Raw genomic sequence first — 27,673 nt, forward strand, 5'->3', positions numbered from 1 at the left:
GAATTGCAAAATAACTCCGATCTTTTACTAATTTTCCTAAAAAACAAAGAGGATCCCTATACACAATGTGCAGCCTTCCTTCAAGCAGCGTCCTCTCCCACGTGTCTCCAGCCCACCCCGCAGGTTCTCACTCCGCGATGCCACCCTAAACCTGTCCCGTCACCAAGCCCCCGGCCCAGCTTCACTCCCTCTCTCCACACTCCACTGCCTCCACGTTTTGTTGTTGTAGCTTGACCAAGTGTCTCTCCTGCAAGATTTCTTCTTTCTCTGGAGGTGGGGATGAGGAGCGATTGGGCTTGGCCGAGACAGAATGTTTTTGGCAGGCTCAGTGGGTGGAGGCCGTGAACCCGTTCCAGTACAAGGCATCGTAGGAGCCTGGAGTTCCTTTCCATCCTGGCTGGGAACCCAGCTCCCCGCCTCCGCCAGGCCATCAGCCTGGGAGCGGCGACAACGCCAAAGCCTGGGGTCCTGCTGCCCAGACTTCTGGCAGAAGCGGTTGCATGGAGCAAAGCTCGGTTGGAAAGATTTGGAGAAGGTTAAAGGAGGTTGTCTTGCTGCGCCCCCAGCCCCACTGCAGCCCCCTGCTGTATCGCCGTTGAAATTCTTATGCAAGAGCAAAAAAAAATGGTGACGGTGGACAGCTGCTGCCAATCTGAGTGTGTTCCAAGCTCACCCCACAGTCATGCCTCCCTTGGAACGTCATGGAATTGCAGGACATGGAACTGCACCCACGGAACTGAGTGGGACCAGAGTGCTCACTTCTGAAGCCGCTCTCATCGTGACCCTGGGGAGGTGAGGGGGCAGACTTGAAGAGGAGGGAGGGCAAAGCTGGGACTGTTTTTTTTTTTCCTCACTAAACTTAACCTTGGTTCCAAGAACAGATATCACTGCTCGAAAGTGTGTCTCAAAGGAGCATTCGCTCTGCCTGGTGAACCTTGGTGTGATACGTGACTCTCAGCATTAGTCATTCCTGCTGGGAAGGAGGTTAGAACTCCAGAAACAAGGCTGTTGCAGAACTGGACCATGTGGGTCACTAAACCACAGGGGAAAGGGTGGGGAAGCAGCTGGCGCCTGGCTTAAAGGTCATAAAGCATTATTTCTACTTTAATATCCAGAATCCAAGTGGAAATAAACCGAGAAGGTTAAGATCTAAGTGAAAATTAACTGAGGGCAACTGTGCCGTTTGGGCTCAGGGACGTGTTTGCTGGAGGAGAATGCAAACCGCTCTAGCTTTCTGTCCATGAGCACAGCTGAACAAGGAAAGGCACTAAGAAGGATAAATATAAAGAAAAAATTGCTAATTATTGGCAGAGAATGCCAAGAAAAGTGGGTGGAATTCCCTTTCTTGGGGACCCTGGGAACAGGACAGGTGTAGGGGTTAGGCACAGATGCACCTGTACATGAACAAACTTCATCCCCTGGGACAGTGACCGTGTGCTATGTGCAACCCTAAGCTCTTTAGGCCACTCCAACCTGGGTGAGTCACTCTAGGGGTAGGGGATGCAAGAGCCATGCTAACGGATACCCTCAACCTCCTTTCTCCCTCCAGCGTCTCAGGGAGCTCACGTCCTGTCTTTGGTTCATTAATACAGGTTTCTTGGCTCTTCCTAGCCCGCCAGCTAATGGCCTTAATTTGCCGGTTCTGGTGCAAATGGTAACTCTTGCTTCCAGCAGGGGTGGGAAATCTGTGGCCTTGGGACCACCGACAGCCTTCTAGGCCCTTACGTGCATGCAGCCTCATGACCGAATCCAAATTATACAGAACAAGACCTTGTATTAAAAGGGGCGTGGCAGAGAAAGATGAAGCTTCTCTTGCCTCCTTTGGTGCTTAAAAGAGAACAGTCTGGAAATCAGAAGGCCGCAGTTCCCCAGCCCTGTCGCTGTTGCCGCTGGCTTCTGCTCTGGGTGCTCCCGGGGGCAAAGGCGCTTTCGTTACCAGCGTTTCTCACGCACAGAGAGGGCCTTGCATTCTGTCGTGCCCTGGTAGAGCCAGCACAGGGTTCCCAAGGGCTGAAGTTTCGCAGCGTGAGGACCCCTTCCCCAGAACACCGGACACACCTCCCTCAACAATCAACGCGTGCTCCAGGACAGACACTGTGAGCAGCGGCAAACACAGAGCAAGAAACCGCCATGCACTGGCAACTATGCAGGACGCTTTGCCTAGGTGACCTCGCTTCCTCTTCACTTCACCCTCATGGCGCGGGCACTGTCATGGGCCTCTCTGTTCTGCAGATGAGGATGCAGATGTGCAGAGAGACCCAGCACCTTCACTCTCTGACCTCAAGTTGAGGGTGAGGGGGGCCTGGTCGGCTCCTCGTGTTTAAGAGGACTTTTCATTCTGTTCCATCAAGTGTTCATTGGGTCACTAAGGCGATGGCTCCCCTGGACATTAGGGCCTCACCACACAACACATGCTGATAGTTCTTGGTTTGCTTTTAGTTACAATGCAATTTTTAAAAATGTGAATAAAGGCTTGAACGACAGGGAAATGCAGTCTAAATAATAACAATAGCTAAAATATTGAGGATTCAATGTTGCCAGGCTCTGTTCTGGGAGGACTCGGTCCTCATAACAACCCTAGGAGGTAGGGACTATTATTATTCCCGTTTTCCAGGCACAGACAGGTTAAGTAACGTGCACAAGATTGCACAGCTCTTAGCTGGAGGTTCAAAGCCAGTGACAGTGTGGGCCTGTTCCTGCACGTGCCAAATACAACAAGGCTTTCAGGCTGCTGCTGTGTGTGTTTCTTATCACACTTGGGTGAAAAAAATACGCCAGAGAAGGCCAGAATTAAAATAAGACACATAAGAAGTAGCTAAAACAAGGGGTTCACATTTGGTGAGTGCTGGAGAGTCCGGGCTCTCTGCTCGGTCCCTTTGCTCAATTTAGCAGTGAAAGTGATACTACACATGAAAGTGTAACAAGAAAGAGGTGAGCGCCTTAGGAAGGATACAGATGCAGCCCCGTGGCGGCTCGGATGACAGAAGAGGCTCTGCTGAGGTGATAGGAGCAGTGTAGGCACAAAAAGGACTTCATGGTGGAAAAGTGTCCTGGAGTCTAGAAATAGTGAGTGACTGAGATCCAGTGGATCAACTAGGAAGCAATAGATGACTCTAGGATGGAAAAGAAAAGAAAACTGTTATTTAGCAGGTGAAATTTAGCAACATTTCCAGCACACACGTGGCCTTCAAAAGCCCTTGGTAATGTCCCGTGGGCAGAAGAGCTCCATACATCTGGATGTCCTGGTTTGCACCTGCCGTCCTGGCATCCCATCTGGTGAGCAGCCCTGTCCACTCTCTCCTGGCATGGACAATAAATTACGTGGCCACCCTGTATGTGGCAAATTGAAAGCTAGGGCCCAACACATGGGTGTATTAAAGGTGTTTAAGAAGATGCATTTTAAAAAGCCTACATCACAATGCCTAGCCAAGCTCTATAAAGAAGATGGGTCTTTGACCCTCGTACTTGTAAGCAATTGCAGCCACCGTTGGTTTTGGAGCCAGAGTCGTTTGTTTTCCTCCCCCCACCCTATTTGACTGTGGTCCCCAAACCCCAGTGCCACAGACCAGTACCATTGGTGGCCTGTTAGGATCTGGGCCACACAGCAGGAGGTGAATGGCAGGCAAGCTAGCAAAGCTTCATCTGTATTTACAGCCATTCCCCATCACTGGCGTCACTGCCTGAGCTACACCTGTCAGATCAGCGGCTGCATTAGATTCTGCATTATGGTGAGTTGTATAATTATTTCATTATATATTACAATGTAACAATAGAAATAAAGTGCACAATAAATGTAATGAGCTTGAATCATCCCAAAACCATCCCCCGCCCCCCCACTCTAGTCCATGGAGAAATTTTCTTGTATGAAACCGGACCGGGTCCCTGGTGCTCATTGCTACTTGGTCTGGGCCCAATTTCATGCAAAATAATCCTGCCAGTATCTGCCACAAAGATATGCAGGGCAAGTTGGCCCTTTGATGAATAAATAGTCCCCATCTATCTGAGTCAGTGTATAGCAAGGAAAAACACTTAACACAGTTAAAACACACACTGACACAAACTGATCTAATTTTTAATCCAAGCCCGCTTTTGAATTTGAAACAACTAAAGTCAAAGAAGTTAATTAAAAGCACACAGAGTTGTCAATGAGTTTAAAAATAAAACTCAAAGTACTTTGAAACAATGAGATTTACTAACTCTGTGGTAGATCAGTTGGCTCATTTTTGGCAGCTGAGCCAGTCTATCTGTGTGTGAGCTAAAATACATTCAGGAAAGAAAGAAAATTGCAAGGTGGTCCCAGAACAGAGAAAGCGACAGGGAGGAGGCAGCTCTAACTGTCCTTTCAACTCCGAGATGCAATCTGTCCACGGGGCTCCCTCGGGCGGAAGCACAAGCTCTTTCTTTTAGTGAAGTCTGATTTAGCTGATTGGTGCTGCATTGTTGCTGGGTTTTATTACTATGTGGAGTCGAAAGGGCTGATGTCAATGCATCTTAAACTTCAGGACTTAAAATGCACGCTCCCATTTAAACCTGACTGCGCTGGGCAGCGCGTTGTGATCGGCCGGGTTTCTGCCGTTTCCTAATGCGTGTGGTATGCTTTGAGCATCGCGGACACGGAGCTCGCTTTTTCTCTGGCTCTCTTCTGATTTTTCTGTTTCTTGTTCATTGAAAAAACGGATAAATGATGATAAAAATATGATTCATAAAAGTCCTACCCCAAAAGCCTTATGTTTGAAAGAATGTGGAATAAAAACAATAAAAAATAAAGCAACTTAAACTAATTTCCACTATGAATGGGGGACAAAGGACCTGGACCTTTCTTGATTTTGGATTCCAGATTCTAAACATTTTGTAAATATAAAATATGACCAGCTGTGTGAAGTGCAAGGTACATACCATGTGAGTTACGCACACGGGAAGGGATTGTTTTAAAAAGTTCCTGCTGGCAAAATCAGACTTATTCTCATTGACACTTTTCACCCTGTCAAATAAAACCATTCCAGATTGTGAGGTCAGAGATACTTCATGGTACATTTTAATATGAAAGCTTAAAATTTGTGCTCAAGAGTAGGGTAAAACTTGATCACAACCATTGACTTTCCATTAGGGGCTTCACACCCAACCGTATTTTTAAAGAAAGAAAAAAGCATGTCACTTCCGTTATATGTGTATCATCTAAATGAACACCTGGGGGTCGGTGTTAGATGTCAACAAAATGCCACTTGACAGAAATAACGTCACTTATACATAAATACATAGTTGTACTTCCGTAAATGCATACCTTTTTATCCTCATAAATATTATGAGATACATACACAAAAGGTTATCTCATAAATAAAATCAAATTTATTTCCAGACACTGAGAGTCTGAGAAGACCCTACTTCTAGGGAGAAAAATGACCTTCAAATATATTTGCTTTATGCCTGTGTGATGCCTGCACACTTAAAATGCGATAAGTTGAAACTATGGCATAAATATTCCAACAGAAATCCCTAAGGAAAACAAACCCGTTACTCTAATTAGTCCGGTGGCTATTTTCATAGTGAAGGAATGCCAAAAACATCGATTTTATTCCAAACACACACCACCCTGTATTCGTACCTGGGAGTGGAGCAGAAAGAGCACCTGGGCCCACGATTCAATCCAAACTGCCATAAACAAACACAGGAACAGCTAATGGACTCCACGCGTCCAGCGCTGTTAGAGGCTGTGGACACAGATGAGCAGTACTGTCCTGGGTTGAATGATGCCCCCGACACGCACAAGAGTAAGACCCATATCTTAACCTCTGGAACCTGCGACTTCATTTGGAAAAAGGTCTTTGCTGATGTAAGTTAAGGATATTTAGACAGAATCATTTTGGATTAGCCAGATGAGCCCTAAACCCACTAAGTAATGTCCTTCTAAGAGACACGTGGAGGAGAGACACAGGGAAGAGGAGGAGGCCATGCACACAAGGAGGCAGAGATTGGAATGACGCAGCCACAGCCAAGGAACACCGAGAGCAGCCAGCAGTTGGGAGAGGCCAGGAAGGAGCCACTGCCACAGCCTTTGGAGGGAACACAGCCCGGCTGACACATTGATTTCAGCCCTAGGAAGTGAGCACAAATAGTACCCTACTACCACGCAGAGGGGAGACAAGTGAGATGAGACACTTCACGACAAAGAAAATAGTAGGCAGGAAAATGCAATTGTATGAGTGATTTTTTTTGAAAATTCAAGTCAGATCTGGACTCCCACATGTGCCTTTTCCAAGGCCACTCTGTTTTGGATCCTCCAACCCCGGGTGCTGGAGTCCTGTGTGCTTGGGGGTTTGAAATGTGGCCTTAGAACTCTGCCTTTCCAAACGGGGCTTTTTGAGAGGCCTGGAAGGGCGGGCTTGGGTAGAAGACCATTTCTTCTACATGCCTATTTGCGCACAGCGTATGCAGAGTTTGGTGTTTGCAAATAAATGTGTGCACTGTGGTGGCCTCGGCGTGGGCCTGGGCCACACCTCCTGCGGGGGGTCCAGCCACAACCGGGTGAGTCTGACACGCTGCTGAGCAGGTCTGTACGGACGTCCACAGGAGGGCTAAGAAAGTTCTAGAGAGAAAATTCCTCCCGAGGCAGGATTCTTACCCGAAGTCCCATAAACTCCTGAGTTTGTCTGCAAGCTGTTACCCCTATGTGCACTTTCCCGAGAGAGGGTTCGGGGCTTTTATGATCGTTTGCAAGGGCTTTCATGGCTCCAAAAATTTAAGAAATCATGTTCAAAGAACCCTGAGCAAGACTCAGTGAACCTAGAAAAGCCTCAGTTGTTAGAGAGAAGCGGGATTCTCTAGACACGAAGATGTGACTTTTACTGACTGGCTCTGGAACCCAGGTCTGGAGTCAAGGCTGGGTCTGAGGGACGGAGAGCACTGAGCAAAAACCTTGCAAGGCTTTGGTGCCCTGAGCCTGCAACAGCCACTAATGGCAAACAGCTGCATCCCGCAGCCGAGAGCACTTGCGAGATGCCCCCGAGACCCCCAGAAATGTGGGGTAGAACTTCAGGAGGCTGCACGTCCTGCTTCAGTCTGAAGGAATATAATGGAGTCAGCAGAATTCAAGCGTCAATATCACCGTAAACTCATTTCCACCCACATACCTGGAAACCGTTGGGTGATACACCGTTATGAAAGAGGACACAGGATTTGTACCCCCAACAGATTATACAAATGTAGTACTCTCGACCAATTCACATTACACTGGTTTCAAATTTTAATATTTAGCCCCGTTTGGAAAATGCCCTAGATTCCTGCTCAGGCTCCCACAGCCCAAATGGTAACGTGAACACTCATTCCCTAACACGCCCTAAATACTATGCTGTCCCTGCACGTCACAGAAGGAAGACCGCTTGGGATCGTAGGACTGTGCCCAGCTCTGCCGGCCGTGATTGGACACCAGTTTCAGCCTCCGGGTGGACCTCGGCTGGGTGCAACCATAGCTAGACAAGCCTTCCACCCCCTGGGGGGCTGAAGCTGTGTCATCTCTGCTCCACACTGTGACAGTTCACCCAGAGCTTTTTCACCTCTTCATTGAGGAAAACAAGAAAACCAGGTCCCTTCTTATAATACTTGCAGGAAAGAAAAAAAGAAAAAAAAAAGCAAATGCATGGCTCTCATTGTGTTCTGTTGTTTTTTTAGGGTCTCAACAGAAGCAGGTAAAGACTAGAATATACACAGAGAGAAAGAATGCGTTTTTGATAAAATAGAAAAGAAACTTAGGGAGTTTCCATTTTGTGATTTGTTTAAAAAACAAAAAAGCTCAAGCCTCAGCCCCAGTCTCTATTGAAAAAGAAGAAAAAAAAAAAATCAGAAAAGAGGAACTTGTTGGGAAGTGGAGTGAATGCTGGCTTCCCTCAGGCCCACTCAGCCGTCACCATGGAGACTCCTGAAGGTTCCAGGAATGACTCACACACCATTCGCTGGTGAAGCCTTTGAAATGGTAGCAGCTCGAGCACAAAGACGAACTTGGTCTGCAGCCCTTGAAGAATGTGTCTTTGACTCCTGACTGACAGCCCGGTGTGTGGACACAGGCTTCGGGATGGTGCCCTTCCCCTCCTCCAGGTCCTCATTATTTAGGGGCACTTTGCTCCCGAGAGCAGAGGTCAAAAAATGCTTTTGCCTTGGATCCGGCTCTTCCGCCGCTATTGGAGAAATATTGATGTAAAACGCCCGGGACTGTGAATACTTTTACAAGGGGAGGCCTGGGGCCCTTGGGATTCGAGGGAGGGCGGTTTTCAGAAGCGCTGGGCTGGAAAAAGGTGTGCATGCGCCATGGGCCAAGTTTTTTCTGGGGCAGCTGAAATATATCTCCCTGGCTGTCCCTCTGGCTGCATAAAACTAGCTCACATTAGATTCCTTCAAAGCCCAGCAATGCAGGCCAAGTGTGAAGTGGCTGTGGGTTTCAACTCCACTGCAGCGAAGAGCTCAATTCAGAGAGCCACGAGAAGACCCCCTCAAAGTCAGGAGTCGTTCTCTACCCATAGTGCTATCTGCTGAGTGCCTCGAAAATCCCAACGGGCAATTTGTGTTGTGGGGAAAGCGGCCTGCCCAGGGTCGCAGTGAGTTCCTGCCCCGGGAACCCACACAGGATGAGCACGGGCACGACCTGCGCTCTCAGGAAGAGACCCCCTTGCTGCGTACCTGGAGTACGGTACGCACTGAGTCCTTTCCCAAGGGCTCAGCCACGCAGCAGGGATCCCTTGCACGGAGGTCACACAGATGCGAAGGTTTCCGGGCACAGCGGGTTTCCTGGGGGCCATGCCAGCACCCCACGTGCCAGCTGCCACTGCTCACCCAGAGCACCTGGTGCCCTCCCTGCCAGGAAGCTGGTCCCAGGCCTTGGATCTGGGAGTCAGGTGGGGATGTCCACCCAGTCTCCAGGAAAACCTGAGGAGGCAGAGAGACATCCAGGCGCAGTCCACGTCTCAGACTCACAATAGCACCAAGCCCGAGGCTTAAGGGAGTTTGCCAGGGCTGCCTCCAACACTTTTTTAAAACAGAAGCTCAGCCAAGCGCAATGGCTCACGCCTGTAATGCTAGCACTCTGGGAGGCCGAAGCGGGAGGATCACTTGAGGTCGGGTGTTCGAGACCAACCTGAGCAAGAATGAGACTCCTGTCTCTACAAAAAATAGAAAAATTAGGCGGGCATGCTGGCCTGTGCCTCTGGTCCCAGCTACTTGGGAGGCCGAGGCAGGAGGATCGCTTGAGCCCAAAAGTTGGAGGTTGCAGTTAGCCATGATGACGCCACTGCACTCTAGCTGGGGCAACAGAGCGGAGACTGTCTCTCAAAAAACCCAACCCAAAACAAAACAAAAAAACAGAAGCTCACCAGAATTCCCTCGTCCAAAATGCATGGAATTTACCCCCTTTCTTCCCCACAAGGGGAGAACAAACATGAAGCGGTGTATTCTTTCCTCCTCCGCCCTAACTATACATCCTGGTGACTGCAGACCTGTTTAACCGTGAAAACAAATAAGAAATAAAGGTCTGGGCAAAAGCTGCAGTCGCCTCCTCTAAACTATTTATTCTGATTTCCCGACAAGTGAGTTAATTGGATGGGCCCTGTGACAGACATTCCATACTAAAATTCATCGCTTTCTGCCAAAACAACATATTGCGCACTGCTATATTTTCCTGTTGGAGCTTGGAGCGGCCGCTGGTCCCGAGCCGTGGAATGAGGGAGAGGGGAGAGCCGGGCTGCAGAAACAAAGGCGGCTCCTCCTGGGTCCGAGTGGCCTGTCCCCTGCCCTCGGCAGCAGCATCTGTTTCTTTTGCTGTTTTTATTGTTACTTGGGCCTTGCGCAGTTCAAGTTCAAAGGGAGCCACAGGGAGTGAAGCAACAGATGCCAGTTTGGGGGCATCACCAGCTGCAGCCAGGGAAGGACTCGGGCTGCCTAGCACGGCAGGTCCCGGCCACGCCGCCCTGTCTCCTATCCCCACGGGGCAGGAGGGCTGGTCCCGCCGTCCAAAGGGAGGGACAAGGGCCAGGGCAGGCCTGAGGCCGTGGAGTTCGGGCTCGCCTGCCCTCAGCCGCCACCTCTGTCCCGGGGCTCTGCTCCCTCCGCACAGTCCAACAGCTACGCAGCGCACTCTCCGGTGCCCGGGACTTTCCGTCCATCTCACGGCCCTCCATGCAGCCGCCAGGGCCCGGCACCCGCAGCGCCTCTGCCTCCTGGGCTTTCCTCAGGCCCCTGAGATTCCAGGAGCGCCACGCCGAGAGGCCGAGGCCCCGCTGTCCTCCCAGCACTGGAGGCTGCCCGCACCCTCTTCTCCGCACCCTCTGTAGCGTAGGCTGTCGGACTGGACAGGCGAGCAGAGGCCTCCGCCTCCCTGACAAGGGCCTTGGCTTCTCACTGCGTTTCCAGAACGCTCAGCAGGCAGCGAGCGGACCCCATCCTGGAGAGCAAGGTCACTCCACCTGCAGCATCCTGACTTAGCCCCTCAGTGCCCCTGACTCCACCCCCAGAGCCCTGACTCCACCCCAGAGGCCCTGACTCCACCTCCAGAGCCCCTGACTCCACCCCCAGAGGCCCTGACTCCACCCCCAGAGCCCTGACTCTACCCCAGAGCCCTGACTCCACCCCCAGAGCCCTGACTCCACCCCCAGAGGCCCTGACTCCACCCCCAGAGGCCCTGACTCCACCCCCAGAGCCCTGACTCCACCCCCAGAGCCCTGACTCCACCCCCAGAGGCCCTGACTCCACCCCCAGAGCCCTGACTCCACCCCCATAGCCCTGACTCCACCCCCAGAGGCCCTGACTCCACCCCCAGAGGCCCTGACTCCACCTCCAGAGCCCCTGACTCCACCCCCAGAGCCCCTGACTCCACCCCCAGAGGCCCTGACTCCACCCCCAGAGGCCCTGACTCCACCCCCAGAGGCCCTGACTCCACCCCCAGAGCCCTGACTCTACCCCAGAGCCCTGACTCCACCCCCAGAGCCCTGACTCCACCCCCAGAGGCCCTGACTCCACCCCCAGAGGCCCTGACTCCACCCCCAGAGCCCTGACTCCACCCCCAGAGCCCTGACTCCACCCCCAGAGGCCCTGACTCCACCCCCAGAGCCCTGACTCCACCCCCAGAGCCCTGACTCCACCCCCAGAGGCCCTGACTCCACCCCCAGAGGCCCTGACTCCACCTCCAGAGCCATGACTCCACCCCAGAGCCCCTGACTCCACCCCAGAGCCCTGACTCCACCCCAGAGCCCTGACTCCACCCCAGAGCCCCTGACTCCACCCCAGAGCCCTGACTCCACCCCCAGAGCCATGACTCCACCTCCAGAGCCATGACTCCACCCCAGAGCCCCTGACTCCACCCCAGAGCCCCTGACTCCACCCCCAGAGGCCCTGACTCCACCCCCAGAGGCCCTGACTCCACCCTAGAGCCCCTGACTCCACCCCCAGAGCCCCTGACTCCACCCCCAGAGCCCTGACTCCACCCCCAGAGCCCCTGACTCCACCCCCAGAGGCCCTGACTCCACCTCCAGAGCCATGACTCCACCCCAGAGCCCCTGACTACTCCACCCCAGAGCCCTGACTCCACCCCCAGAGGCCCTGACTCCACCCCCAGAGCCATGACTCCACCCCAGAGCCCCTGACTCCACCCCTGAGCCCCTGACTCCACCCCCAGAGGCCCTGACTCCACCCCCAGAGCCCTGACTCCACCCCAGAGCCCTTGACTCCACCCCCAGAGCCCTGACTCCACCCCAGAGACCCTGACTCCACCCCAGAGCCCCTGACTCCACCCCCGAGGCCCTGACTCCACCCCAGAGCCCCTGGCTCTACCCCTGAGCCCCTGACTCCACCCCTGAGCCCCTGACTCCACCCCAGAGCCCCTGGTTCCGCCCCCAGAACCCAAGACTCCACCCAGAAGACCTGCAGCTCCTTTCTTCATGTTTTCTCTAGATCTCTCCAGACGCACCATCTCAGTTTTCTTTCCTGGCTCATCTTACCATTCAGCCTCTGGTTTGGGGTCTCAGGCCTCTTGAGATTTCTTCTCTCAAGCTACACTCTCTCTGGGCAGCCTCACGCATGCACAGTTGCCGCAGCTGCTTACAAACTGAGACTGTCTCCCGCCAAGAACCCAAAGCCACATATCAACTTCCCACTGGACCTCTCTTCCTCAAGGTTCTGGGGTGACGTCAATTCAGTATGTCCTGAGTTCCATAAATCTCCTGTCTCCCAGCCCTGCTCTTCCTCGAGTATCACCTGTCTTGACTAATGGCTCCCCATCCACCCTGTCACCCAGAACCTTGGGATGGGAGGGTCACCTCCCTCCCATCATCCCTGCCATACCCCACCCCACCAGACCCACTGAGGGCTGGGTCCTGAGCCGAGCACTTGAACTGGAGCATGCCATTTGGTCCTCACCACAACGCTAGGGAGGAAGCGCTATTTTAACCTCCGTCTTAAAAACGAGGACACCAAGATTTAGAAAGGTTAAGAAACTTGCCCAAAGTCATGCAAAGAGTAAAGGGGTGGTGTTGAGATTCACACCCAGACAAGCTGACCCCAGAGGAGACACACACACCTTCCTACGATCAGCCACTACCCACTCCTCACAGAACAGCACCCACGAGGTGGAAAGAACCCATTTCATAAAGGTGAAAACTGAGGTTCACAGCAGCTGGCGACCTGACCTGGGCCTCCATAGCACAGGCTGCCTTTGAGGCAACGGGCTCCAGAGCATTTAACAGGCTTCCTTCCGTCCAGTGTCAATTGTGTTTAAAATTCCAGTGTGAGTTATGATTATTCCAATGATGATGAGCAGTTGCTCATTTCCATTGATTCGTTTCCATTGATTGAGAATAAAAAGAAATGGTGTATGTTGCAGTATGAAAGATCTACCTTAGAAATTAAAAAAAAAAAAAAGCCCTTCTGGATCTGGAGGGCTGACAGATCTTGCACTCCCCTGCTAAAGGAGTCTAGGCAAGCTCTCTCTCTCTCTGGAAACCTTTTTAAATGGCACAGAGACCCGGTATAGCTGGAATGAGTATGGAGGACTGTGACATGAAGGTAGCCCAGTACCAGGTTGCAGACAGGCTGGATGCTTTTGGTTTATAGGCTTATTTATTTGTCTTGGCACACCTAGTGTTTCACATGAAAATCCTGATTTCTGGCTTCTTTAGAAAATGCAGTTGATACAACCACCCGAGGCTCTCTGCCCCTGTTGGCAACAATCCCTGCTAGTGCAGGGTCAGCCTGCCTTTTTGGACAGGGCCTGCATGCTCCACTTGGCCTCAGCCCTTCCAGCCAGCTTAGCTACTGCTGTTACCTCCCTCTGGCCTCCGAGGCATGTGAGTTGGTGACCTCTGATGAGCCTGGTAAGGTCAACCTTTCAGATTGACCTTTCACCTTTCCACTCAGCCAACGTCTGAGCTGTGCCAAACTTCGTTGGGCGGCATCAGAGCATGGACCACAAGCGGAACTGCTCTCACATTGAAGGGTCTGATCCCCACACTCTTATTTTATTTCCCCTTGAAAACAGGGCAAAATCAAGTTTCCTTCTTGCCTACCTCTTAGGGAAATCAGAAGTATTCACCAGGTGTTGAAATATCAACTTCTTTCTTAGAGTCGCCAACTTTGCTGCACTGCATCACATGTTGATTTCTACCTTATGAAAAATCTAGAGCAGGCTGGAGTCTGACAGACAGAGCCGGGTTCACTATTTACTTTGGTGCTAATCACAGTCATGTTTACAGGAAAATGCCCTCATCTGCTTCCAGCCGCTCCAGCCACTCAGCCATGTGAGCGCTGTCTTCAAAGTCAATTGCCTGTCATTTCGCTGATTTATGTTGAGCAACTGCAAGGACCCCTCGAGGTATTTGTAGCTAGCTTGATGATTCCCAGCTTATAAAGTGGCAGTGGGCAGAGTATTTCAGTTCAAATTCCCATCAAGACAGAATTTAAATCCTCAGCCCTGCTGCTCATATTTGCAATGTGAGCACTTTAGATAAAGCAGAAGCCATCAAACCCTAAATGCTGGGGGAAATACAACCTGGATTTCTTCAAATGGAGCCTGAGCCCAAATCTTCTTTCAGACCTCGGATAGGAAAGTGATGCTAACGGTCTTTAAAAGAGTGATCACGTGCGCTTTCTCCCCGAGAAATATTAATGACTGAGGCAAGGCAGGAACAATCAGATAAGATTAGAGGGTCGGGGAAACAAATTTCCCTTACCACCTGCCTGGACTCTTACATTTCAACTAGCAGAATCTAATTTCTTCGAAATTACTTGCCCTCTAACAGAAGTTTTCTTTTTAAAATGAACATATTATCCAAGAGGGTGACCTATTAAACTATTAACCCATTAGCTTCTAGTTTAGCTTCAACTTCAATGGAGTACGATTCCCTCTCAACCCCTCCCCCACACACTGAAAGTGATGGAAAGTTCCAGATCTCAAGGAGCTGGTCCTCTTCCGCTGATGCTGAAAGCTTAGATTGCAGATTCTCTCTGAGACTCACCCACGCCCTGCAGGGGTCCCTTCCGTTCACTGTCCCAGCAAATCATGAACCACCGAGAGGTGGCAATGGCTGTATTTTTTAGGTTTTCTCTTACAACACTTGGAAGTTAAACACAAGCGATTTAAGGACTGCCTGCAGCTTACATTTTCTGTATTTCTGCATTTCTTGTTCGCTCAGATTCTCAGATAACAAATTCACACAATATTAGGGCTGAAAGAAGCTTTAGCAGTGCAGCTCAGCCCCTTCAAATCAAGAAACTAAGGTACAGTGACTTCCCCAAAGTCAGTAGAGCACAAAGATCTGTAGGAACCCAGACATGTGAGAGACTGAGTCATCCAAATTGAGGCAGACTCCGAAAAAAGAGCTCCATTGACTCATCTTTCGGTCACCTCACTCCAGCTCTCACTTAGACAAAGTGCATATTTCTTCCATCGGAAAAGAGACTGCCCACGGACTATCTCATTACATTTCTGTATTCCTCTCTTTGTATTCTCGCCGCCTTTTCTCTGTGTTTCTGTCACCCGCCCTATTTAGCCATGTGCAAACTAGCTACCTCTCTTTGTGCCATCAGCGTGCTTTTCTGCAGCTTGGCCTCACATTCTATGGGGGCTTTTGCACCGCCTCCTGCCCTGCCCCCTCCATCCTTCGGCTTATGAAACTGAGTTCCCTGCTCCCTTGCTGGGTGCTGTTATGCCTAAGAGGTGCCACTGGGTGGCAGTGTTTCAGAGCGTTCCCGGGCCCTGCAACGTGGCTTTGGGCTGGGCTGCTGGTCGCTTGTCAATTACAGCACAAACAGGCCTGTGAGAACAGGCAGAGCAAAGAGAGATTCGCAGTGGTGTTCTGGAAAGGATGAGTATTAGATATTGTGGAAACGAGGGACAGAGGTCTAAGTACTGCCTTGTCCTTTCAGAGCTTGTTCTGGCCGCAAAGCTGACATCTGCCATTATTCTAACAAAGAAATCCCAAAGCCTATGGCTGTTTGGGCGGTATCCTTGGAAAGAATGACCATAACCCTCTACCCTCCTCGTTTTGATTCTTCAACCCACCATTGGGCCCCGATTCATCCATAAAAACAACAACCAAAGAGAAAAAAAGGGCAATCCCTGTGAGCATTATGTGTTCCGCTGGCCAGGATGGTAATGGCCTAATCCTTCTAATGGCTTTGGTCACTGCAGGATATTAGCTATTAGAATGGTCTGTTTAAAGGGGGGCGGTGGGGGAAGGTAAGGCCATCTGCTGATTATAGCATGCATGGGGAATGCAAAGACCATTTAAAGAGACACAGTCCGCCGATTTGGATGCAAATAATTAGTTTGTCATTTAAAAAGTAGATTTAGGGCTTGAATTTTAGTAGCTGAATCATTTGCCTAGCTCAAACTATAAATGTGATGTCTCAGACTGGAGATGATCCCAGGAACTATTATGCTTTTTGTAAAGAACTTCTCTGGGAACTAAAAGGAATGTGGCCTGAGATGCATCAACGTTTACATCATGGGTTGGAATTTGTGGAAGTCAAACCAAATGTTTTTATTATAAACAGGTCAGCCCGGGACCAAACCGTGAAGTACACATTTGATTTCCAAGCCTCCTACCCCTAGCGCCAGCCCCAGCCTCAGCAAGGAAATAGCTCCCTACGCCCCACCTGGTGGCCCAGCCGCCTTAGTGGTGCCTTCCCTATTTCTTTCAGTTGCACTTCACCTTCCCTCCCAGTCCTACCAGCAAATTAAAGAAAATGAAATCTTCCCAAGTATCATGAAATAGCAGGAAATGAATGTGGCTCTCCATTCAGGAAAGTTGGGGGCAGGCTGACCCCACCTTCCAGATGAGTCAAGCCTGGACCAGAGGTGAGCGGGGACCTGGTATCTCCTCTTGGCCAGGCCCTGGCTCAACAGGCAACAACTGTTCTTACATCCGGGACGTTTTTAGCCCCAACTCAATGAGAAGGAAGATGTCGAGACGGTATTTGGTATCAAATGCATCCTGTCATCACACACACACACACAAAAAGAACAAAAAAGAAAAAAAAACTGGTCCCTGAACCAAGAGAACATAAATCGTTGGGGAAAGACAGTTCCTGAATACTGAGAAGTGCATACTGACTCATGTAAGGTGGCACAGGCTGCCCTATACGTGTCCCGGGTGGTGGATGATGCAGGTGTTCGGGGAAGGGCACAGTCGCCCAGCATGGCGAAGTCATGGAAGCCATAGCAGGAGAGCTGAAACGCAAGTCAATCCTGCAGGAAGAGTAGTTTAGCCAACAGAGGGAAGGAGCAGGGCATTCCTGGAAGGAGATCATGTATTAACAAGGTACGGAGAACAAGAACACACAGGAAGGAAATGACAGCCCGTGTGGTTAAAGCTGAATCATTGGAGAAACAAAGTAGGAGACGTAGATATGGGTAATTTCGGGAGCCCTTTTGTTGGATTATTTTAGATTTGCAAGGAATAGAGACCCTCGATGTGCCCTGAGTGAAGGAGGTTGAAGCTAAGACACAGGGCAAAGGCGGGAAGAGCACATGGCCCTGCCTCTGAGCAGAGCGGGGCAACCACATTGCCAGGCAGCCGTGCAGTGTGGGAACAGAGTAGTTTAAAACATAGTGAATTAATAAACAAAATTGAGGTATTGTAAGGCCAACAGATCAGAGACAATTACAGCAATAATTAGTTTGTTACCCACAGTTCCCAAGAAGAGGGGGTGTGCCGTGGCATGGGGGCACACAGACCAGCGCCGGGGTCACTCGGGAGGCAGGGGCATGAGCCTGCACGGCGGCGTGTGCAGGAAGGAGTGGGCAGGGCAGCATGAGCGCAGGACTGGCTAGTTTGAACACCTTCAGTGGGCTTCGGGGTAGGGGCTGTCCCTAGTTTGGCACCAGGCCCTGGAGAGGAGGGGTGATTAGGGCAGGTGGACAGTGGGTCTGGCAATGTCCCCATTGTTACCCCTATGGCTGCTGCCCCAGTGCGCCAGATCTGGTGACTCATGCTCAGCCCCTCACTCACTGTCCTCCACAGCTCCTGTCTGGAGTTAGACTCCCAGGAGAGGATCCGGTGGCTTGGTGACCTCCACCCAGGCCTGGCTGTCCCTGTGGGGCAGCTCTCTATGCCAGGCCACCCATGTTGGCTGCCGGTGAATCGAGTGCCCACTCATGGTCTAATCCATCTACTCGTGTGTCTCATGGCTTGGCAAGCTGTGCACAGACACCCTGCTGCAGGGGCACCTGGCGGAAAGAGACATTCTGAGGATATCGAGAAGGAGAAAATATAACCTGCCAGCACCTCACTTGCCTTCTCCTGTACGAGGCTTCTGAAAGCCCAGAAATGAGCCTAGGTTACAGGTGCAAATGTGCCCAGGGATTTAAGCAGGATGGTGACGTGTGAAAGCATCGTTTTTATAAAGGAGTTTAATCTGTTAATAACACGCAGACATGCAGGATGGGCTGGACACTGGGAGACTCATGAGGACCCTATAATAGGTCCTCACGGATCCCAGCACTGGCAGAGAAAGAGGGTGGTAGCCATGGTGACGGAGAGGAAGGGGCAGTTCCCAGAGATAGGCCGGGGGGAGAACTGGCAGGACTTAGGAACTGACCGGCCAAGGCAGGAGGGTGAGAAGGACAGCCCGAGGACACATTGAGACTGCAGCCTGGGGGTGGAGAGGAAGGTGGCTCACTGACAAATACAGCAAACTATGCAAAGGGAACAGGTGTGAGGGGAGTTTGCTTAGATTTATGAACCTGTATCTGGTGACGGACACCGAGAGCCCCCAGCTACTGCTCAGTAGGAAACAGCGTGGCTATAGCAATGAGATACTTGTTGCATAGACAGTTTAGTAACTCTTACTTTTTTAATGCACAAGTCCAGTAACTCCATGAACACAATTACTACATTCCTGGATTTTCCCCAAGTTTTCTCAGGGCCCTCAAAGTCTTGGTCCTGGGTCCACAGTAAATGGGTACCAACCACACGTGTTTCATGTCCTCCACCCACCTCTGTCCAAATGTGAGTTGTAAATAATTAAAAGCACGACTCTCATACAAATATATACTGAGTACCTGATGAAAGACTGATTTCACTCACTAATGAGGGAACCAGCAGGATGGTAAAACTGGCTCAAAGAGCATTTGTGGAACAGACACTGATACACTCTCTCAAAAAAAGGAATGTTGAAATAAGTTTGCTAAGTTAGAAACAAAGTGAGTTAATGTCCTACAGGGCAATCCAACCATAACCTTTTAGCTTATCTTTTCTACCCGACAGAAATATTTGCATCTCTACCGGACAACTTAGCCATGTAACGTTTACATGTTAACATCTAATTTCACACAGCTTAGGCCCTAATCAACAGTTAATAGCGGGTCAAACCAGATACACTCCCTTAGAACTAGGCCATCTGTGCATTGCCTCTTAGACAATGTTCCAATGTGACGCTGAAAGTCCATGCAGTCATCCTTTTGCCTTATTTCTAAGTTTTGAGTAATTTCTAACTTTCACCCTGCCTTAGGACATTAGATCTCAACTCAAGCATCACTCCCTCAAGCCAGCCTTTCTTGGCCGTCCTGATAAGCTCACACCCCCCTACTTGGAAGTCCCACAATATCAGGTATTTCACCTTCACAGCAGTGATGGTAAAAAATTATTCTGACACATGTTAAAGCTGTAAGAAAGACCTTATTCAGGTCTCTTGCAATAGGTGCCAAGATTCCTGCAACAGGGGAGGGAGATGGAACTCAACTCCAAATGCAATAAGGACGAGTGGAGGTTTACAGCCAGTGAGCAAAGCAAAGGGGTCAGCAGTGCATGGGATCAGGGGTCGAGGGTGGGGAAATGAGGAATTTGATCAGTTATGGAGAGTGATCAGATATCAAGGGTAGGGAGATTGCTGCTAAACTGACTTATCAGGATTCTTGCAAAGACTGGGTGATGCAGGCCCAGCCAGGACAGGACAGGGGCCCAGCTCGAAGCCCAGGCACAGTTGAGAAGAGGGCTCGGGGGAACCTGACCCAAGTTTGGTCAAAGAAAGAGTCTTTGTCGGTGGTCGCCACTCTAATGTCTATGTGTCCGTGTGGCCGTGGGCTCATGTCTGCCTCCTCTTCTAGTCTGGAATGTCCTTGAGGACAAGGCCACAGTGGGCTTCTGCTTACCATGCCATCCCTGCACCTACCCCAGACAGGAGGCACAGAAGGTGCTCAATGAATACTTACTGAATAAATGAACGAATGAATGCCCAGCACACTAGGCCGGGGAATGCCCTGGAAGGCGGGAAACAGACCACACACTGCAGCTCATTCACCGCCTGGCTGCTGTTATTTCTCCTCTTCTTTGTGTCTGTTTGCCTAATTGTACCTTTTCTCATCTGACTGCCTGGCTGGGAATTCAGCTCTAGGGGGACTCAGAGCAAAGTCAGGCTGCTCGCTCCCACAGCGAGCTGCTGCTGACTCAGCCGCCCTGCCTGCTGCGGCTAAACACACTGATCAAAGTCCTGGGGAGACACATGCCGGAGCCTCCTCTCCCCGCGGATGCTCTCCGGCCTGTACGCCTGCCCTCCGCCTCAAGGTCCTTCCCCCCGTTTCCCAGGGGTGTAGGATTGCCCTGCCAGCCCTCAGTTAAGGGGCGACCCAGGAGGACAGAATGACCACCTGATCGTTCACGTTTGGTTTCTCAGGGTGGGGGAGGGGCGGGAGAGGGTGTGCTGGGCTCTGAGCACTGGGAAAGGCTCCTCTTTTTAGTAAACGACCTCTTTAAGTGAAAAAGTGCAGAAGGTGTCCCCATTTCTCAATCCCTTCACTTGCATTTCCACTCCTTAGTGTCATTTGTAGTCAGCCTCAGCCCACACCCATCAGATCCCCCCCAGCCCCCTGCCGCCCTCCTCCTCCCCACCCCTTTGTTCCTTCCCAGGTTCCAGTTCCTAAAGGCTGGTGGGCCTGGGGCTCAGGCCTCAGAGCTCCTCTCCCCACACATCCCCTCCTCCTACGGTGTCCCCAGGCAGCCTGACAGCTGGCCGGTGGCTGTGTGGAGCCCAGCCACCTCCCAGAACACAGACTGCCACACTGTGCCAGCGGGCCTAGGATGGCACACCCGGCAGGGACCCTACTGCCTGGGGTTCACTCGCTTCTGAGATCAGGCTTCCGCCTCTGGCCCTCTCGGGCACTCTCGCTCAGTCTCTCTGATGGAAGCTGTGTCACCCTGTGAGTGCCCCGTGGAGAGGCCCACGTGGCGGGGAACTGAGGGTGATCTCCAGCCCACAGCTAGGGAGGGCATGAGGCCCCTCCTCCAACAGCCCAAGAGGAGCCCAATCCTGCCAATATCCACACGCGTGAGCACGGAAACCAATCCTCCCCAGAGGAACCTGCAGATGAGACCGCAGCTCCTAGCCCTGTGCTCGACCCTGAGCCAGGCAGACTAGAGCAGGCGTCCTCAAACTACGGCCCACGGGCCACATGCGGGCCGCCTAGCACATTTATCCTGCCCTCCGGGTGTTTTTGCCACCGCTGCCTGTCCCACTTAGCAGCCGACTCGTCCCGGGCCCACAGTGCGCACTCTCCAACGGTCTGAGGGGCAGTGAACTGGTCCTGTTTAAAAAGTTTGAGGACCCCTGGTCTAGAGCTTCCTCTTGAGCAGGTGAGCTGAGAAGCTTGCTCCTGGGAGCTGCAGGCTTGGTCTGCGGGGAGGTCCCTAAAGAGACCCAACTCAGCCACACTCAGGCGCCTGCCCCACGGAAACTGTGAGATACTAAATGCTTTTTGTTTTAAGCCACTGAGCTCAGGAGTAGATCTGTTACACAGCAGTAGATAACGAATGTTGTATCTAGCTGCCCACTCTGCTGGGATGTCTGAACATCTCGCACTCAAGACTGCCAAACCCACTCTCCATTTTCTGTGCTCAGAGCAAAGGGAACAGAACATGCGAGAGATAAAGAACTCCAGAAGCGGGTAGAACCGCTGTGCACAGATAGTGCTGAGGGCACCTTGAGGGCCCAGGAGACCCTCAGAAAAGGAAGCAATGTTGGCCGAGGCCCGCTGGGGCGGATCCCAGCCCGGGGGCAAGTGCAGCCACTCCTCCTGTTGGTCTTCCTGCCACATTCTGTGTGTTGGTTGAAGTGGTTCACCGTGAGGGTGCCTGCACGACACTGTCCCCGGGACATGCAGACAGCCTGCGCCCTGAAAGGACAGTCACCACCACCGCACAGAAGGCTGCAGAAGCTCAACGCCAGTTACGTGTCATTCTGATGCTAGAACTCAGGCACGCCGTTTAAACACGTTTTATTTAGATGAGAAACTGCCGAAGCCCTGACGGTGTTAGGCAAGCTTTCAGCTGCCCGCTCAGGCGAGCCACTGTGGAATTTATTCCGGGTCTCCCTCCATACACACGGCAAACCTTGAGCTCACCCTCAGCACCCCTGCATCCCAGGCAGACCCTGGGGGAGGGTCCCGAATCTGAACATTGAGAGATAGGCTCCTTCTGTTTCGAGTGTTCATAACACCTTCTATGGAGACTGCGTGCGAGGTGAAGCATGTTCTTGCACACAGCGTTAGGTCACTTGAGGGCACGCAACCTGCGGAAGAAATAGAAAGTCTGACCTCACGCCCACTTGAAGTGGAAGCTGAGGCTCCGTGCAAAGTCAAGGTCACGGGGCTGGCGCATCCCGGAACTCACGCGAATCCGGCTTCCTGGTCCGCTTGTTCCTTTGCAGCGGGGGCCGTGCTTGCCCGTGAGATGCTCCCACCCCCGGGCTGGGGTTCGCCCAGCACGTCTGGGGAACAGGCCCACAACCCCGACCGCAGTCGCCAAGGCACTGAGAACCTTTGGGAGGAAGCCCACCGTGGGAGGAGAGGAACAGGTCCGCGTGGCTCCGTGCCAGAGGGAGGCGAGCTCCTCCCCGTGGCCTGGCGGTGGACACCAGATCTGTCCCCTGGCCAGTGTCTCGGGGGACTGATTGTTCGGCCAAACACCCTGGAAGACACGAGCATGCACAGAGCAGGGTCCTGGAGCCCCCGAGAGGCGTAAGGCGAAAGGGCCCTGGGGAAGTCCTGCTTCAGGGCAGAGCCTTGGGCGGCTTGGGCACGCCGCCAGCTCCAGGGGCTCAGGTGTGGGGCCAGGACTGGCGGAGGGGGAGGTGGCACCTGTGTGAGGGTGTGGCACCCAGAGGCACCGCGGCAGTCCCTGGGCTCGGCTGTGGACCCCACACACTCTCGCCAGGACACGCATCCTGTGGTTTTACAGGTCCTTGCAAGAGTCGGTGGATTCCACGGGGGACCCACCAACTATGCTGAGTTTGGGGTCTGGTTTGGGGTGCAGGGAAAGGGAGGCGGCACCCACAGGAAGGGGTGGGAGGAGGGAGAAGAGAGTGAAGCTTCCAGGGCTTTGCACAAACGCAGCATGGACTTTGGACATCCAAGCTGTGGAGGGGGAGGTTTGAAACAATCCTAGCTTAATCCAGGAACCCCTCCCCATGACAACCAATTACCCTGGTAATGAAATTAAGACCTGGAGGGTTTCCAGACATGTCCAGATCTCCTAATCCCAAGCCAGGATTGCTGCTACGCTATTGTGATTTTACATGTCAGGCTGGATCGCTCAGCCCTGTGGGAATTCCCCAGCGATCTCGGGGGACAGCTGACGTTCACGGGATAAACACCCGGCTCCCTCCACCCCTTTCTGGCCCAGCTCGCTTTACCCTAGATGCCAGTTCCTGCCTGTCCCGAGGACGTTTACTGAGCCTAAAGGAATGCTCATTTTCTAAAGGTTTGCTCTCGTTACACGTGAAATGACAAGTCTTTGCAAATCCGTCCCCAGTTCATCGATTCTGACAGCACGCTCCAAGGTGCAAGGAGTGAGCGTGGGTTTCCTGTGAGGAGACCACCCAGGAGCCGCAGCGATGTTCTCTGGCTGTGCCCTCCTGGCCACCAAGGGAAGGCTCTGGTCATTGCACTGATAGCAGGCAGTGGGTTGCTCATTCATTCACTGGCAGCTAACCCAACGGCTGAGATCTGAGCTCTAGATCTGCAATGATTCCAGGTCAAAGGGCTATTGGCTTCTTTGTAGGACCCCTCAAAAATGGAGGATGGAGATAAGTTCAAATTATCCTGCAAAGTGAAAAAGTTCAGCACCACCATTCACGACTTCCTCACAGTTGGTGAAATGGACTGTGTGCAGGGCACTGAGCTGCATGCCTGGAATCCACCGGCGGCAAGATCACACATCATGGCCCCTCCCTCTGCGGGAGACAGACCAGTAAGCGGTCAGGCAGAAGTGCCCAGCAGCCGTGTCCAGGAAGCCCAGCAGCCGGCTGCTCACTCAGGGCCAGGAAGCCCAGGCTGGCCAGAATGCACAGGATTAGCGTGGGCGAGAAATGCCGAGGGTGCCAGCACGGTGGCAGGCCGGCAATTGGTTTGTTAGCAATGTCAAGGTTGCGAGGAACTGGTTCTCTGAGAATCAAGCGTTGCGCTTCAACCCGGGCTCCCAGGAACCCTTCAGCAAATCACTGCAGAGCTGACAAGTGCTTCAGCATTCATTTCTCCAGAACTCCTGGCTGCGAGGAGTTCTTTTATTTCAGCTACTCTGGTGAGGCCGGGCATTGCAGCATTGAAAAGCACAGATTTTGGAAACAGATGCAGCTCTGCCTCTTCTTAGCTGTGTGACTTTGGGCACATTCCCTAACATCTCTGAGACTCAAAGGCCCCAACTGCAGAACAGAGATAATCATAGAATGGTTAGAAGATGTATCAGTCAGGGCTCTCTGAAAAAACAGAACCAGCAGGAGGGGTGTGTGTGTGTGTCTGTGTGTGTCTGTGTGTGCCCTTCTTATACATATTATGAGATTTGTTTTAAGGAATTGGCTCACATGATTATGGGGACTGGCAAGCCTGCTGTCTGTGGAGCAGGCCGGCAGGCTGGAAACTCAGACAGGAGTTGATATTGCAGTCTTGCGGCAGAATTTCTTCTTCTCCGTGAAATGTCAGCTTTTGCTCATAAGACCCTTTGACTGCTGGGTGAGGCCACCCACATTATGGAGGGTGATCTCCTTTACTTCAAATCAACTGACAGTAGACGTTAACCACATCTACAAACCACATGTTCACAGCAACACCTAGATTAGTGTTGGATTCAATAACTGGGTTATAGCCTGGCCACGTTGACACATAAAACTGACCATCACAGAGGAATTAAAATGAGGCAAGGTAAGCAAAACACAGCCCAGTCCCTGGCACAGACAGTGCTCAATATATTGAATGCATTCTTCTGTTTAATTTATTCTAAACTATTTGCAGGCCAGGAGATGGGGCTACTCAGGAGGCTGAGGCCAGCCTGTACCACAAAGCAGGCCTCCATCTCCTAGGAAACAAACAAACAAACAAAAAAGCACTTGCTATGGATGGTCAAAGCACATCTAATCGCTCATGGTGTGAGCAAGATTGACAACATGCCCACACCCAGCCTAGCTGAGGTCCCAGCTCCCTATACCTGGTCCCCTTTGAGCTGGCCACTGACCACTTGTGTGGTCCAAAAGCCTTCTATCTGGCCCAGAGGGAGGATATCTCTTCATCACACACTTTGGTATACTCATGGGACACAATTCTTCAATTCTCTTAAAGGTCATTGATTCCAATCTCTTCCTGTCTAGTGAAATTCTTTTTCTCCTTCTATTTTCAATGCTACAAAAACTTCTAGCTGATGGAGGAGAGGTAGGGACCAGAGAAACTGTGGGGTGTAAAATCAGATGTATAATTAAAGCTATTTTACTTACGGATTTGCTTTTCATAGATGGTCTACTTTGAGGTAGACCAGTGCCATATCGTTAAGAAAAGATAAGCATCTAAAACAGTAGGCATGACCATGGCGGCTACAAGTCCTTTTCCTGGAATTTCTTCCCTTCTCTATGTTTCCATCGAGAACTCAAAGATGTTCTTGGGGAACAAATGATGTCTGTGCTTATTCCATATTGTTCCTGCAGGGCTGAGATCAGATACCAGTCATCGCTGTGAGAATGTTTGCACCAGACAAAGGATGGAGACGCAGGCTAAAGCAGCCGCCTCTCAGAGCCAGAGCAAAGAGGGGAGAGAGTGTGGTAGCCACTCTCTGCTGCTTCAAGTTGCTACTTGAAAAGTGGCACCTGTCCCTTTTGCTCCCATCTCATTGGGCTGAGCAAGCCACAGGGCCACTCCTGAGAACAACAGGGTGAAAATGCATAATCCTCCAGCCGGGGAAGGCATTGCACGCAGAAGAACACAACGATCTGCTGAGAGTCATTGAAAAACACGGCCCCTTAGAGTAAAGTCCTCTGCGTTCCTCCAGGTGGTCACATATGGAAAAGGAAGAATTTCCTTCTTTTTCAGGGATGAGTAATATTCTGCTGTGTGTATATACCACGTTTTCTTTATCCACACGTCTGTCAGCGGATGTATCAGGTGGTTTCCTAATCTTGACTATTGTGAACAATACTTCTATGAACACGTGGTGTGGTTTGGATGTTTGGCCCCTCCAAATCTCACACTGAAATGTGATGCCCAGTGTTGAATGTGAGGCCAGGTGGGAGGTGTCTGGGTCATGAAGGTGGGTCCCTCATGAACGGCTCGGTGCCCTCCCCGCGCTAGTGAGTTCTCGCTTTATTAGTTCACGTGAGAGCTGGTTGTTGTAGAAGAGCCTGGCACCGCCCCCTCCCTCTCTCGTTCCCTCTCTCGCCATGTGACACCCCTGCTCCCCCTTCTCCTTCCACCTTGATTGGCAGCTCCCTGAAGCCCCCACCAGAAGCAGATGCTCACGCGATCCTTCCTGTGCAGCCTGCAGAGCCCTGAACCCTATAACTTCTTTTCTTTATAAATTCCCCGGCCACAGGTATGCTTCTATAGCAGCACAAAACGGACTCACACAACATGGGTGCGCAAGTATCTCTTCGAGATCCTGATTTCAGTTCTTTTGGATATATGCCCAGAAGTAGTATTGCTGGACATATGGCAATTCTATTTTTAATTTTTTGAGGAAGTGCCACGCTGTTTTCCTTGGCGGCCGTACCATTTTGCTTTCTTACCAACAGTGCACAAGGGTTCCAATTGCTCCACATCCTCGACAACACTCGTTACCTTTTTTTAAAAAAAATCATAGCCATTCTAACAGGTGTGCGGTGATAGCTCATTGTGGCTTTGATTTGCATTTCCCTGATGATTAGTGCTGTTGATTATTTTTCCATGTACCTGTTGGCCATTTGTGTGTCTTCTTTGGAGAAATGTCTATTCAAGTTTTTTGACAAATACTACATGATTCCACTTACATGAGGCATCTAAAATTGTCAAAATCATAGAAACAGAGAGCAGAAGGGTGCGTACTAAGGGCTGGGCATGGAAACAGGGAGTTGATGTTCAACCGGTATTAATATGAAGTCTCGATTGTGCAATATGAATAAATTCTAGAGATCTTCTGTACAACATCATGCCTATAGTTAACCATACCGTACTGTGCACTTAAAATTTGTTAATTGTTCTTACTACAATAAATAAATAGAAAAAGACAGCCCCTTTCGCTGGACACTATGGCTAGAATGTTGTGTGTGACGCCCCCCAAGAGTAATAAAGGCAGGAAAAAACCCTACACATGTTCTACAGGGAAATTTTATGCCAGAATGCTGTCCTGATATCTATCCACTTCCGATGTGACATGGACAAAAAGACACAAGGAAGGTGATTCTCCAAAGCTAGAATCAAACATGAATATGATCCAATTGGTGTCAGGGAAGCCTAATCATCATTAATTAGCAGTTTTTAGAACATGCAGTCAGGGATGCTTGAGAGCACAAGTGACCACCAAGGGGACGGAAAGCATTTAGGAAAGGCATTAGTGTGGGGACATGCCTGTCGGTGGGAAGCCAGGGAATGTCATTTCTCAGGAAGTCCAAGGGCTGCCCTGACAACAGTCTGGTCCTCACTCACCTGAGCATCCCAGCTAAGCAGCTGCAACTCAGGTTTGGTCTGGAGGTTGGACCCCAGGGCTCAACAAAGCAATGAAACCAGAGACAAGGTGAAAACAGGCTCAGTATGCAAGACCAAGGCAGCTGGGCCTGATGACCCAGCTGTACCTTGTCTGATTTTTTTTTTCTTTTTCTTTTCTCGTAGAGACGGGGTCTCACTCTTGCTCAGGCTGGTGTTGAACTCCTGACTTCAAGCAATCCTCCCACCTTGGCCTCCCAGAGTGCTAGGATT

General features: G+C 51.2%; 1 long non-coding RNA gene across 1 annotated transcript; it reads left to right on the forward strand.

Annotated features, from left to right (window-relative positions):
* Window positions 1-410: 410 nt before the first annotated feature.
* On the forward strand, window positions 411-27,673 carry LOC142874979 (uncharacterized). Its single transcript, XR_012922563.1, has 3 exons — window positions 411-792; window positions 3,655-3,728; window positions 27,587-27,673. It is a non-coding gene; the product is annotated as an uncharacterized LOC142874979 (long non-coding RNA).

The sequence above is a fragment of the Microcebus murinus genome, chromosome 13, assembly GCF_040939455.1.
Source record: "Microcebus murinus isolate Inina chromosome 13, M.murinus_Inina_mat1.0, whole genome shotgun sequence".
Classification (NCBI taxonomy): domain Eukaryota; kingdom Metazoa; phylum Chordata; class Mammalia; order Primates; family Cheirogaleidae; genus Microcebus; species Microcebus murinus.